This window comes from Gossypium arboreum, chromosome 6, assembly GCF_025698485.1.
Source record: "Gossypium arboreum isolate Shixiya-1 chromosome 6, ASM2569848v2, whole genome shotgun sequence".
Classification (NCBI taxonomy): Eukaryota; Viridiplantae; Streptophyta; class Magnoliopsida; order Malvales; family Malvaceae; genus Gossypium; species Gossypium arboreum.
This window is the reverse complement of record NC_069075.1, coordinates 129,915,142-129,929,978: the sequence shown is the minus strand read 5'-3', so window position 1 is coordinate 129,929,978 and position 14,837 is coordinate 129,915,142. Positions and strand designations below refer to the sequence as shown.

At 38.8% G+C, this 14,837-nt stretch overlaps 2 non-coding genes across 2 annotated transcripts; both read left to right on the top strand.

Annotated features, from left to right (window-relative positions):
- Positions 1 to 845: 845 nt before the first annotated feature.
- On the top strand, positions 846 to 952 carry LOC128294227 (small nucleolar RNA R71). The gene has a single exon (XR_008284541.1). It is a non-coding gene; the product is annotated as a small nucleolar RNA R71 (small nucleolar RNA).
- A 13,256-nt stretch (positions 953 to 14,208) lies between these two features.
- Positions 14,209 to 14,315, top strand: LOC128294974 (small nucleolar RNA R71). The gene has a single exon (XR_008285281.1). It is a non-coding gene; the product is annotated as a small nucleolar RNA R71 (small nucleolar RNA).
- Positions 14,316 to 14,837: the final 522 nt, after the last annotated feature.

Here is a 14,837-nt window from a genome sequence, read left to right as displayed (position 1 = left end):
GACAGTCACTGGTTTGTTTTTATTATAATCTACCTCACCTTTACCTTTGCTTACCATCGTTTCTTGCCTCGATTCTGGCTCAGGCTCAACAAATCCTTCTTCATTTTGAACATTAATCACATTGAGCTATTCCCTTGGGTAAGGTTCAGTATTACTTGGCAAGCTAGTTGGTGGTCGTTCAGAGATTAGTTTAGAAAGGTGGCCTATCTGAGTTTTGAGCCCTTGGATTGACGCTTGTTGATTTTTAAGTACCGTTTCGGTGTTCTAAAAACGGGTTTCTGATACCGAGATAAACTTTGTGAGCATCTCTTCAAGGTTCGGTTTCTTTTCCTGTTGATAGGGTGGCTGTTGGTAGCCCGGAGGTGGTCGCTGATTTCCTTGGCCTCCCCATGAGAAATTTGGATGGTTTCTCCAACCTGCATTATAAGTGTTACTATATGGATTGTTTTGAGGTCGAGGATTATTACCCATGTAATTTAATTACTCGTTATCCATGTTGTGGCCATAAGGTTGGTATTCCGAATGCCTTGTTCCACCTCCACTTGCTTCGCACTTCATTACTGGGTCAAACTATGAAGAACTAAGAAAACCATCAATTTTTTATTCAAGAGTTCTACCAGATTAGAGAGCATGGTGACCGAATTTACGTTATAAACACCGGCTATTTTCATTGGCTTTGTCCTCATGACTTGTAACTGATAGTTATTCAATGACATCTCCTCTATGAACTCATAAGCATTTTCAAGTGTTTATTATTGATGGTTCCGCTAGTAACTGCGTCAACCATTTGTCGAGTCGAAAGATTCAGGCTATTATAGAATGTTTGAACTTGAAGCCAAAGTGGTAACCCATGGTGAAGGCACATTCTCAAAAGGTCCTTGTATCTCTCCCATGCATCGTAGAGTGTTTCTAAATCCATCTGCACAAAAGAAGAGATATCATTACGTAATTTAGCCGTTTTAGTAGGCGAAAAATATTTCAGTAAAAATTTCTCGGTCATTTGTTCCCAAGTAGTAATTAACCCTCGCGGTAACGAGTTCAACCACTATTTAGCTTTGTTCCTCAATGAGAAAGGGAATAACTAAAGACGAATGTCATCGTCAGAAATGCCATTAATTTTAAATGTATCACATATTTCCAAAAAGTTTGCTAAGTGAGCGTTGGGATCTTCATCCGGCAAACCATCAAACTAAACAAACTATTGTATCATTTGAATTGTGTTAGGTTTCAGTTCAAAAGTATTTGTAGCTACAGCAGGTCTAACTATGCTTGATTCAGTTCCAGTTAAAGAAGGTTTAGCATAATCATACATAGTGCGTGGAGCAGGATTTTGATTAACCGCAATTGCAGGAGGTAGCTGATTGTCTTGGTTTTCATCATCTCTTCGGTTGGGGGTTGAGTATCGTCTTCTTGCTCGTTCTAAGTGTATCTTAGGCTTCGCCTTATTTCTCTTTGGTTTCTGCGAGCTGTACGGTCGATTTCACAGTCAAAAAGTAGTGGTCCTGACGGGTTTCTTCTAGTTATAAACTATAAAAACTTGCCAGAAGAAGGAAAAAGAAAATTAGTAAATTAGAATAAAATTAAAAATAAAATTAGATTGCAAGAAATAAATGGCTAAAGTAATAAAAATTGAGTGTTCCTAATATTTTAGTTCCCCGAAAATGGCGCCAAAAACTTGATCGCGTGATTTCGTGATAGGTTTTAAATATTTATAATTAATCGTTCTTGAAACTAACTATTATCACGATGTAGGCAAGTGTACCTATCGAACAATAGTAAAGTTTTAGCAAGACCGAATTGTCGAACCCAAAGGAACTAAAAGTACTAGTAATAACTGTCTTTTTATTATCTAGCCTAGGAATAAAAAGGTTTTGTTTTAACTAACTAATTATCTAAACTAAGAACTCACACAGAATAGAATTAGGGAATTGCTTTTGGGAAAATTGATTGAATTAAGACAATACCTAAGGAAAAATCCACCTAGACTGCACTTGTTATTCTGGCTCTGAATCAAATGATTTATTCATTTAACTTGTTCCGTAGAGATCCCTAAGTTATGTTACTATCCCTATTCAAGACTAATAACGTCTAATCCCTAGATTGAATAATTGAGACCTTTCTCTAATTAACACCCTAGGGTTGCATTAACTCAATATATGGATCCCCTTATTAGGTTTCACCCTAATCCGGCAAAATCTTGTCACCCTATGTCTAGGCGAGCAAACAACTCTGCTTAATTATGACAAATGTACTCTTAGACAGGGTTTATTCCTCCTTTGAATAAGAGCTTATCTTGAATCAGTATCCTGGGATATCAAAACAAGAATTAAGAACACATAATTAAGAACAAGTTAAATATTTATCATACAATTCAAAAAATAATAACAATATTTGTGTTAGGTTTCATTCCCCTTAGGTATTTAGGGGATTTAGTTCATAACTAAATAAGAAAACATCTCAGAAAAATAAAGAATACAAAACATAAAGAAAACCCAAAACTCCTGAAGGGGAAATTGAGAAGAGATCTTCAGTCTTGATGATGACTATGTATAACTATGCTAAACCTTCTTTAACAGGAAATGAGTCAAGTATAGTTAGACCTGCTATTGTTGTGAATAATTTCGAACTGAAACCTAACACAATTCAGATGATATAGCAGTTTGTTCAGTTTGATGGTTTGCAGGATGAGGATCCCAACACTCACTTGGAGAATTTTCTGGAATTTTGCGACACTTTCAAAATTAATGGCATTTCTGATAATGCCATTCACCTTCGGTTATTCCCTTTTTCACTGAGAAACAAAGCTAAACAGTGGTTGAACTCGTTACCACGAGGGTCTATCACTACTTGGGAACAAATGACCGAAAAATTTTTACTAAAATATTTTCCGCCGGCTAAAACGGCTAAGTTACGTAACCATATCTCTTCTTTTGTGCTGATGGACTTAGAAACACTTTACAATACATGAGAGAGATACAAGGATCTATTGCGAAGGTACCCTCACCATGGGTTACCTCTATGGCTGCAAATTCAAACGTTCTACAATGGTGTGAATCCCTCGACAAGATAGATGATTGACGCAGCTGCTGGAGGAACCATCAACAACAAAACACCTGAAGAGGCTTATGGACTTATTGAAGAAATGTCACTAAATAGCTATCAGTGACAAGTTATGAGGACTAAGCCAACAAAAACAGCAGGTGTTTATAACGTCGACTCAGTTACTATGTTGTCAAATCAAGTAGAACTTCTCAATAAAAAGATTGATGGTTTACTTGGTTCTACGCAGGTACTTCTAGTAATGAGGTGTGACACAAGTGAAGGAGGTGTGCATACAAAATATCAATCCTTCAATCCTACAACCGAAGAGAAACAAGTCAACTATATGGGTAACAATAACTTTAGATCTCAAAATAACCCATACAGTAATGCAGGTTGGAGGAACCACCCAAATTTCTCCTGGGTGGTCAAGGGAATCGAAAGCCACAAAATCCTCAGGGTCTTCAACAGCCACTTTATCAACAAGAGAAGAAACCGAACCTTGAGGAGATGCTCTCTAAATTCATCTTGGTGTTAGAAACAAGTTTCCAAAATACCGAGACAGGACTTAAAAATCAACAAGCATCGATCCAAGGACTCGAAACTCAGATAGGCTAGCTATCCAAAATAATCTCCGAATGACCACAAGGTAGCTTACCAAGTAATACTGAACCTAACCCAAGGGAACACCTCAACACAATTAGTACTTAAGATAAGGAAGGATTCATTGCGCCTGAGCCAGAATTGATGCAAGAAACTGTGGTGAGCAAAGGTAAAAGTGAGGTAAGTCATAAATAAACGGTGAATGAAGAACATAAACCTCGTGTCCCATACCCTAACGCAACAAGGAAAGACCCTTCGGACGAAAAATTCGGTAAATTCCTTCAACTTTTGAAAAAATTACATGTTAACTTACTGTTTATTGATGCTCTGTCACAGATGCCGAATGCAATGAAATTTTTAAAAAAGCTTTTAGTATATAAGCGGAAGTTGGATGAAGCGTCACATATAGAGCTAAACGCAGTCTGCTCAGCTATTCTACAGAATAAGCTACCCCACAAATTAAAAGATCCAGGGAGTTTTACAATTCCCTGCTTAATTGGTAGTTTAGATATAAATCATGCATTAGCTGATTTAGGGGCTAGTATTAACGTCATGCCTTACAAAATGTTTAAGCAACTAGGTCTTGGGAAACCTAAACAAACTAGGATGAGCATTCAATTGGCAGATAAAGCTATAAGATTTCCTAGGGGTATTATTGAAGATGTACTAGTGGAAGTAGATAAGTTCATATTTCCCGTTGACTTTATTGTTCTAGACATAGAAGAGGATAATAACACCCCTTTGATTTTAGGGAGGCCCTTTTTAGCAACTACTAAAACAATTATTGATGTTGGCACAGGTGAGCTTACACTTCTTGTGGGAGACGAAACGATCACCCTTCAAGCTCGTAATTTTGGCATCACATCGAACATTGAAGGTAATGGTCCACACCAGTCTACTAAAGCTGGCAATATGACAGAACCTATTTTGCAGAAGTTGAGTTTCAAAGAAGTTCACGAGCCATGTTCCAGCAATAATAGAGGACACATTCATGAAGAATGAAGGCTACGGATAGAGGAGCTAGACGAATGGCGAACACTAAACCAAAAACATACGATAAACCAAAATTACGCCAGAAAGAGTTCAATACCTTTCCAAATCAACTTAAGGTTGGTGATAAGGTCTTATTAGATGCCGCAGATCCCCACATTATCACTACCACACCGAATGAGGAAATCCCTCTTATGGTACTCAGTATTTTTCCATTCGGTACGGTGGAGGTGAGTCATCCCAAGTTCGACACTTTTAAGGTAAACAACACCCGATTAAAACCTTATTTTGATGAGATTGATAGCAGGAATAAGGAGTATAAACTCCTCAAACCACCATGACCATTCGCTGAAGAGGTAAGTCGAGCTTAGACTATAAATAAGCGCTTCTTGGGAGGCAACCAGAGTACTAACATTATTAATTTCTTTAAATTTTGGTATTTAGCTCCTAACCTACTAATAGAAATCTTGAATACAAGTGTTTCCATAGAGACACGGCCAAGCACATGGGCGTGCCTAAGGCCGTGTGAAAACAGGGGAAAAGAATTCCCCAACATGGGCGGCGATAAAACGCCACGTCCGTGTGACATGGCCGTGGTCGAGCCTGCCAAAATAACACAGGCGTGCGACACTCCCGTGTGGATGAACTGTGTACGGACCTATTAAAATAGCACGGGCGTGTGACATGCCCGTGTCTAACACCCGTGGTCGAACCTGTTAAATGAACACGGGTGTGGGGCTTGCACACACGGGCATGGGAGAAGCGAACGAAGCTAGACACGGTCGTGTGACACGGCCGTGTAAACCCACACGCCCGAGGAACATGGGCGTGTACTAAATGTCAGACGTGCCCAAATTTGAAATTCGCGAATCACACGGGCTGAAATTGGGGAACATGGGCGTGTGTCATGGCCGTGTGCCCCAAAGTCTATACATACCCTGCACTATTCACTTTCTTCTCCATTCAAAAACCCTAACCCTAGCCACTGCAACTCCACATGGTCCCCCCTACCACGCCCGTGCGCTGCTTCCAACTTCATTTTTAAAGCACAATCTCTCTCCCTTAGCGTTTGTTTACTACTTTCACTTCTATTTTACTTATTATTAATGCTTATTATTACAATAATCTCCATTACTTTTGAATTAGTTTTCATTTTTGTTCATTACTTTATCATTTAGTTTGCATTTTTAGGTTCTTTATTATACATTTCGAATTAAATCAAGTTGTTAGGCACACTTCATATCCATGACATTACTATGCTTATTTTCATTGTATTATCATGCCAATGTTTATCATTTAAATTGCATTCCTAGGTTAGTTACCATACAATTTATGTTAAATTGAGACTAGGAAAACCTTATACGCATTACATTTCTATTCTCATTCTCATTATTATTGTGGTTAAGTTTGCTTCATATTAGTAGTCTTGGCTGAAATAGTTTACTTCCCCTTCAAATATGTTTACCTATTATTATTCTTTATATTACAGGCTTTCAATGTCATCTTCAAGAGGAAAGAAAACCACCATACCAGCCTCGAAGAAGAGAAAGGGAGCGTCATCTTCCGCGAGTCCAACCACAGAAATTTGTCACCCTCTCCTACAGTTTCCACGAAGGCCCCAAGAAGAGCTCTTCCAAATGCTTTGAGCCTGACCCTTAATTGTGGGCTGCTGCATCGACTGGGCTGTCATAGAACAAGTCTAGATGGCTGATGCGATTCGGGCTCTCCTAACCATCGACCCTTAGGAGCTGTTCTTCGGGATTATTGAGCCGATATACCTCGAGCTCACGATGGAACTATGCTCAATATTCCATCTTCAGACCGTAATGATGTGGTACGATGATCTCGGCATGGTCCAGTTTCGCCTATGCGGATTAATCCGCCAGCTAAGCGTCCCAAAATTTGGTGCTGCACTAGGCTTATACACAAAGGAGTTCAGGGAGGAGAATGAACTACATGCTCTCAGTCGCCACATATATTTCTCTCCCTCGAAGTGTTAGCACACTTTGGCCCCTAGCACGACTTCCTACAATCCTAGCCACTCCAAGGCATCAGTTCTCCCACCATTCCTGAGCTATTTACATGCTATTTTAGCTCACATGATTACAGGGAGGTGAGAGAGCACTGGCGTCGTCAACATCCACGGCGTCTACTTCTTATGGTGCATGTCGCAAGGGCACGTCATCGACCTTGCCTATTTCATCGCCCTAGCGATTTAGCACCAGACGAAGCGGCATCGAAAGGGGGTCATCTCCATTGGCCCCTACATGACTAGGCTGGCGTGACACTTCAGGCTCCTCAACACCGCGGCCCAAGAATCATCCCTTACCCTCATCGGCCAGATGTCTCCATAAGGAATCTTGAGCATGCTTAGCATGAGGATGATCGAGAGGCGCCGAGGAACCTACCCTCCTTAGTATCGTCTCGCCCAATCTACTGAGGAGGAGGCCTACGAGGATATTCCTGATAATATCTCCCCACAGCACGAGGACCCACCGACTCAGCCACCACCACCCTCTCATCCAGTTCATGCGGCGGCTTCATATGCTGACATCTCTGAGTGCCTCACCCGATTCGAGCATCAATGTGTTCAACAATTTGACAACATTGATGCTACTGTACAACAAATTTGTCAGCACCTCCACATCTCATGGCCAGTCCCACCTTGCGAACCATCCAACAATGAAGATGTTTAGAAATATTTATTTTATTATTTTATGTTTTTAATTTTTATTCAAACTACTTTTTATTTTTTATTTTTATTTTTTAGCAGATTTTAGAATTTTATTATAAATTTTGGTTTTTCTTTATGAGTAATTATTCTCCCTAATATCCCCTAAAAAGTTCATGATTTTATCACAATTATATAGAGCTCTTAAGCTCATCATCACGTAGGAACTAAAACTCCACTAGGAAAGGTTCTCCACGACTGCCATGTCTTGCTCGACCACGACTATAGCTACCATTAGATATAGTATTCTTTTGGTGTAGGACTTATGGCTTAATGAACCTCTACGACCGCCGGAGTATCCTCCTCCACTCTCGAACCGATCACTCCCCAAAACTCCAGTTCTAGGATTTCATCATACCGAAAGTTTCACTTCTCTTCCTATCTTATTTTTATACTCTAATATCTATCTTTGTACATTGAGGGCAATGTACATCTTAAGTGTGGGGGGTATTTATTTAATTATCAGAAAAATCCCTGAATAATTACCTTGTTCTCTTGAAAACCTCTCATATCATATTTAGGATAAATTTTAATTGATTTATGATTTTGATTGATATATCTTGAATTAAAACATAGGCATTTATGCATTGATTGTTTAAACTTTAATACATTAGAGAATCAAGCATGATGAGTTGATTTTTAAGAATTTAAAATTATAGGTTGTTTCCCCAAGTCTAGGCATTACTTTGAATTGGAATTCATGAGTCTAAACATCAAAAAGCCAAAATTTTTGTGAGATTTTTGAGCATCTATTAATCCTTTCATGCTCACTTTTATTATTGCTTTGAGTGCGTCAGTATTGAACTGTTATTCTAGAACTTGCTTGATTATGCATGTCGAGACCACACCATTTGATTTGATATATCAAAATGATTAAGGCACTTAGGATTAACCCACTCATGCCATGAAAAGCCTACCTCCACGATTAACCCCTAGTAAAACCTCTTGAGCCTAACAAGCCATTTCTTGTATTACCCTTAATATTAACCTTTAACCCATTATTGTTGAAATCCCCTAAATTAATCCCTATTTTTGTCGAGATTTGAGTTGAATGGATTGCTTAGCTATGTTTTGTTCTTAATAGTTAGTTTATATTTATTAACTTATTCTTAAAAAAAAAAACTATGTATACATATTTGTAATTTCATATTCTGAGAAGAAGCTCTGTTGTACGCAAGTGAAGATTAACTCTTTTTCTAGTTAGGCAAATTTTTAATTCAATCTCAATTCTAACCCTTTCTTTCAGATTATGACCACACCCCCCTAACCAAGCCTCACTACAACCCTCTAAAGACCCTTTGATTGATGTATCATCTTAAATTATAGTGGTGGTAGAGGTTCATTAGTCCATAAGTCCTGTGCCGTTGGAGTTTTTAGTTCCTGTTTGATGATGAGCTTTGGAGCTCTTTATGGCTGTGATAAAATCAGGAACTCTTTAGGAAATATAATAAAGCATATTTACTCGAAATGAAATAGCCGAAAATAAAAATTGTAAAAACTCAAGATAAAATATATTATCAGGAAATAAAAAGTAATTTCAAAATATAAATATAAAGCTAAAATAGATAGTAGTTGTTTATAGAGAAATTGGGGAACACGGCCGTGGGGCACGGCCGTGGGGCACTCCCGTGTGCCTTCATTTCAGCCTGTGCATTTCGTGGTTTTTGAAATTGGGCGCATTGGTTTACACGATCATGTTGATGGCTGTGTCAATCTTTGATCGCTTCTCCTACGCCCGTGTATGCAGGAACACACTCGTGTTATTGTGACAGTGTTGTCCACGGAGCTAGGCACGGGCGTGTCAAATGCCCGTGCTAAATTGACAGGTTTGCCCATGGTTTTAAAACATGAACGTATCGCACGCCCATGTTATTTTAGCATTTTCGCCCACGGCCATGTCGTACTGCCGTGGCAACTTATCATATCCCGTGTTGTGGAAAAAATTTTTGCCCTGTTTTCACACAACCACAGAGCACAGTCGTGTTTCATCCCATGGTATGGGCACGGCTTACGGCACGCCCGTGTGCTTGGTCAAGTGGTTTTGAAAATCCTGTGTTCAGTGACTCAGTTAGTGAATTTAATGTTAAAGACTAAAATTTAAAGAAGCTAGCACCGTTAGTGCTCGGGGTGCCTCCCGAGAAGCGCTTATTTATAGTCTAAGCTCGACTTTATGTTGTAGGTGTATATAAGTAACTTTATGGAGCCGTAGCTCCTCTTTATCGTCTTCGAAATTCTCACCGTTATACATTTTGAGACGATGTCCATTTACCTTAAAAGTGCCTTGTGATGGATGACTTATCTCTACCATAACTTATGGAAATACAGTTTGAACTACGAAAGGACCTGACCATCATAATTTAAGCTTTCCAAGAAACAATTTGAGCCTCGAGTTATATAGCAGGACAAGATCTCCAACTTCAAATTGCCTTCGTTGCTTCAAAGGGCGTCGTGGCAGTGCTTCATCGCTTCCTTATATAGGCGCGAATTTTCATATGCATTGGCTCGCCACTTATCTATCTCGTTCAACCACATCAACCTATTTTGACCCGTAAGTTTGGGGTCAAGGTTTAGAAATTTTATAGCCCAAAATGCCTTGTGTTCCAACTCAAACGGTAGGTGACAACTTTTCCCATAAACAAGTTTGTAAGATGATGTTCCCATGGGATTCTTAAAAGCAGTTCTATAAGCCCATAAAGCATCATCTACTTTCATCGACCAATCCTTCCTGTTTAATTCTACTATTTTTTCTAGGATACGTTTAAGCTCTCAGTTCGCTACTTTGACTTGGCCACTAGTTTGAGGGTGATAAGGGGTAGCTGTTCTATGATGAACTCCGTATTTCTTGAGGGTCTTGTCAAATTGGGCGTTACAAAAGTGAGTAACCCTATCACTGATAATTGCTCTAGGTGTACCAAATCGAGAGAAAAGTTTCTTAAGGAATCGTACTACTACTCTAGCATAATTAGTAGGTAAAGCTTGGGCTTCTACCCATTTGGACATATAATCAACAGCTACTAAGATGTATTTGTTCCCGAATGAACTAGGGAATGGACCCATGAAGTCGATACCCCAAACGTCAAATATTTCACATGACAGCATATATGTCTGAGGCATTTCATCGCGGTTGGATATATACCTGTCCTTTGACATTTGTCGCAAGAAGTAACATACCTGTTGGCGTCTTTGAATAGAGTGGGCCAATAAAAACCTGATTCGAGGACTTTATGTGCAGTCTTATTTCCACCGTAATGTCCTCCAGTCGGTCCTAAGTGGTAATGTTCCAAGATTTTCAATGCTTCTATCCTTGTGACGCATCTCTTTATGATTTGATCTGCACATTTACGGAAAAGAAAAAGGGTCTTCCCAGAAGTAGTTTTTCACATCAGTGAAGAACATCAGTGAAGAATCGCTTCTTTTGCTGATGTGTCAACCCTGTTGGGATAATGTTAGCGGCTAAAAAATTTGCAATATCAGCAAAACAAGGTACCTCAAAATCATATATAGCAAAAAATTGTTCTTCAGGGAATGAATCATTTATTTCAATGTCATCTGGTTCTTTGGTTCTTGAGTTTTCAAGCCTGGAGAGATGGTCAGCCGCAAGATTTTCAGCTCATTTCTTATCCTTAATCTCCAAGTCAAATTCCTACAATAATAAGATCCATCGAATGAGTCGAGGTTTTGCATCAGTTTTAGTCAAAAGGTAGTGAAGAGCGGAATGGTCAGTATTAACGACAACTTTAGACAATATTAAATATGACCTAAATTTATTGAATGCAAAAACCACAGCTAACAGCTCTTTCTTCGTGGTGGTGTAGTTTTCTTGTGCGGCTATCAAAGTTCTGCTAGATAATAGATAGGTTGAAAATGTTTATCTCTTCGCTGTCCCAAAACTGCACCTATTGCAAAATCACTTGCATCGCACATTAGTTCAAAAGGTGAATTCCAATCAGGTGCAATTATAATTGGAGCTTTAGTTAGTTTATCCTTTAAAGTATTGAATGCTTCTAAACACTCCCGATCGAAATTAAAAGGCACATCTTTTTCTAGTAATTTAGTCAAAGGCTTATCTATTTTATAAAAGTCTTTAATAAATCTTCTATAAAACCCAGCATGTCCTAAGAAGCTCCTAATAGCCTTAACCAAATTAGGGGGAGGTAGTTTTTCAATGGTTTCAATTTTAGATTTATCAACCTCAACCCTCTACTAGAAATTTTATGTCCTAACACAATACCTTCTTGAACCATAAAGTGACATTTTCCCAGTTAAGCACAAGGTTTGTTTCCTCACATCTTATTAACACCCATTTTAATTTTTTTAGGAAAAGATGGAAAGAGTTACCGAAAACCCAAAAATCATCCATAAATACCTCCATGACGTCTTCTATGAGTTCGTCAAAAATGGCCATCATACAACGCTGAAAAGTAGCAGGAGCATTACATAATCCAAAAGGCATTCAACGATAAGCAAACGTACCGCATGGACATATAGATGTCGTCTTTTCTTGATCTTCAGGAGCTATTGGGATTTGGAAATAACCAGAGAGTCAGTCTAAAAGCAGTAGTACATGTGTCCTGACGATCTTTCCAACAGTTGGTCAATGAATGAAAGGGGAAAGTGGTCTCTTCTCGTGGCATCATTTAGCTTCCTATAATCAATGCACACTCTTCAACCTGTGACTGTCTTTGTTAGGATTAATTCATTCTTATCATTGGCTACAACAATTATGCCTCCTTTTTAGGAACAACCTACACTGGACTCACCCAAGAACTGTCAGAAATAGGATAAATAATTCCAGCATCTAGAAGTTTAATTACCTCAGCTTTAACAACTTCCTTCATGTTGGGGTTCAGTCGTCTTCGGGCTTGCACGCATGGTTTATATTCATCTTCCATTAAAAATTTGCGGGTGCAAAAAGAAGGGCTGATCGCTTTAATGTCAGAAATTTTCCAAGCTATGGCCTTTTTATGCTCTCTCAAAACTTGGAGCAATTCCTCTTTCTCCTTGGGTTGCAAGTTGGATGCAATAATTACCGGTAATGTGGAATTATTTCCAAGGAATGCATTTTCCAAGTCATTTGGCAACTGTTTAAGTTCCAGTTTAGGAGGTTCGTCAATAGAGGTTTTTTGCTTAAGTTTATTGTTTACCTTAATTCTCTCATATTCTGCTAGTTTTGGGGAGGTTTCATTGGATTTTAGTTCGGCTCCTATTTCAGAATCATCAGCCATCCCCTCTCCTTGGGCGAGACACAGTTCTATCGTGTCCTTGTGTGCGATTTCTTGAAAAGAATCTTGAGTAGCATGATCAATAGAGTCGATAAAATAACTTCAGTCATCTTGTTCTCTAGAAAATCTCATGACATCATAAATTTTGAAAATAATCTCTTTGTCACCTACTCTAAGTACCAATTTACCATCACCCACATCAATTATAGCTCTAGCAGTGGCTAAAAATGGCCGACCTAAAATTAAAGGCACCTCAACATCTTCATCCATGTAAAGCATAACGAAATCAACAGGGAATATAAATTTATCTACTTTTACAAGTACGTCCTCTATAATTCTCCTAGGATATTTAACAGATCTATCAGCTAATTGAATACTCATCCTAGTGGGTTTAGGTTCCCCAAGACCAAGTTGTTTAAACATTTTATATGGGATCAAATTAATGCTAGTGCCTAAATCAACTAGTGCTTTATCAACATTCAAACTACCAATTAAATAGGGAATAGTAAAACTTCTTGGGTCTTTCAGTCTGGTTGGCAGTTTGTTTTGGAGTATGGCTGAGCACTTTTCATTAAGCTCCACTGTACATAAGTCTTCAAACTTCCTTTTGTTTGTTAGAAGCTCCTTTAAGAATTTTGCATATGTAGGTATCTATAATATAGCTTCAACAAAAGGTAAGTTAATATGCAGTTGTTTAAAAAGTTCAAGAAATTTACTGAACTGTGCATCCATACGGTCTTTCTTCAACTTTGCTGGGTATGGGATTTTTGGTTTACATTCTCTTGGCATTAAGTTGTCATTATTTTTAGGTTCAACCTCCTTTCTGTCAGCTTTTTGTGGTAGCTTCTTTTCAGATTCAGCTAACACTTTCCCACTCGTTAGTGTAACTACTTTCACGTGCTCTTTTTGGTTGGGTTTAGTGTTACTTGGTGGGCTACCTTGTGGTTGTTCAAAAATAAACTTGGCGATCTGTCAAATCTAAGTTTCGAGCCCCTGGATTGATGCTTGTTGATTTTTGAGTGCCGTCTCGGTATTCTAAAAATGAGTTTCTAACACTGAGACAAATTTGGTTAGCATCTCCTCAAGGTTCGGCTTTTTCTCCTGCTGGTACAGTGGTTGCTGAAAGCCTGGAGGGGGTGGTGGTCTCTGATTTCCTTGGCCTCTCCATGAAAAATTTGGGTGGTTCCTCCAACCTACATTGTAAGTATTGCTATAAGGATTGTTTTGATATCGAGGATTGTTACCCATGTAATTTAACTGCTCGTTCTCCATGTTGTGGCCATAAGGTGGGTATTCTGAACTGTTTGATCCACCTCCATTTGCTTTACACTGCATTACTGGGTGGACTTGTGAAGAACTAAGAAAACCGTCAATTTTCTTATTCAAGAGTTCTACCTGATTAGAGAGGATGGTGACCGAATCGATGTTATAAACGCCAGTTGTTTTCGTTGGCTTTGCCCTCATGACTTGCCATTGATAGTTATTCAGTGACATCTCCTCTATAAATTCATAGGCATTTTCAGGTGTCTTATTATTGATGGTTCTGCCAGCAACTGCGTCAACCATCTGCCGTGTAGAAGGATTCAGGCCATTATGAAAGGTTTGAACCTGTAACTAGGTGGTAACCCATGGTGAGGGCATCTTCTCCAGAGGTCCTTGTATCTCTCCCATGCGTCGTAGAGTGTTTCTGAATCCATCTGCTCAAAAGAAGAGATATCATTACGTAATTTGGCTATTTTAGCCGGTGAAAAATATTTTAATAAAAACTTTTCGGTCATTTGTTCCCAAGTAGTGATTGACCCCTGTGGCAATGAGTTCAACCACTGTTTAGCTTTGTTTCTCAATGAAAAAGGGAATAACCGAAGGCGAATGGCATCATCAGAAATGCCATTTATTTTAAAAGTGTCACAAAATTCTAAGAAATTTTCCAAGTGAGCGTTGGGATCTTCGTCTTGCAAACCATCAAACTGAACAAATTGTTGTATCATTTGAATTGTGTTAGGTTTTAGTTCAAAAGTATTTGTAGCTACAGCAGGTCTAACTATGCTTCATTTAGTTCTTGTTAAAGAAGGTTTAGCATAATCATGCATAGTGCGCGGAGCAGGATTCTGATTAACAGCAATAACAGGAGGTAGCAGATTTTCTTGGTTTTCAGCCATCTCCTCAGTTGTGGTTAAAGTATCATCCTCTTGCTATTTCTCTGTGTATCGTAAGCTTTGCCTTATTTCTTGTCTGTTTCTGCGAACTATACA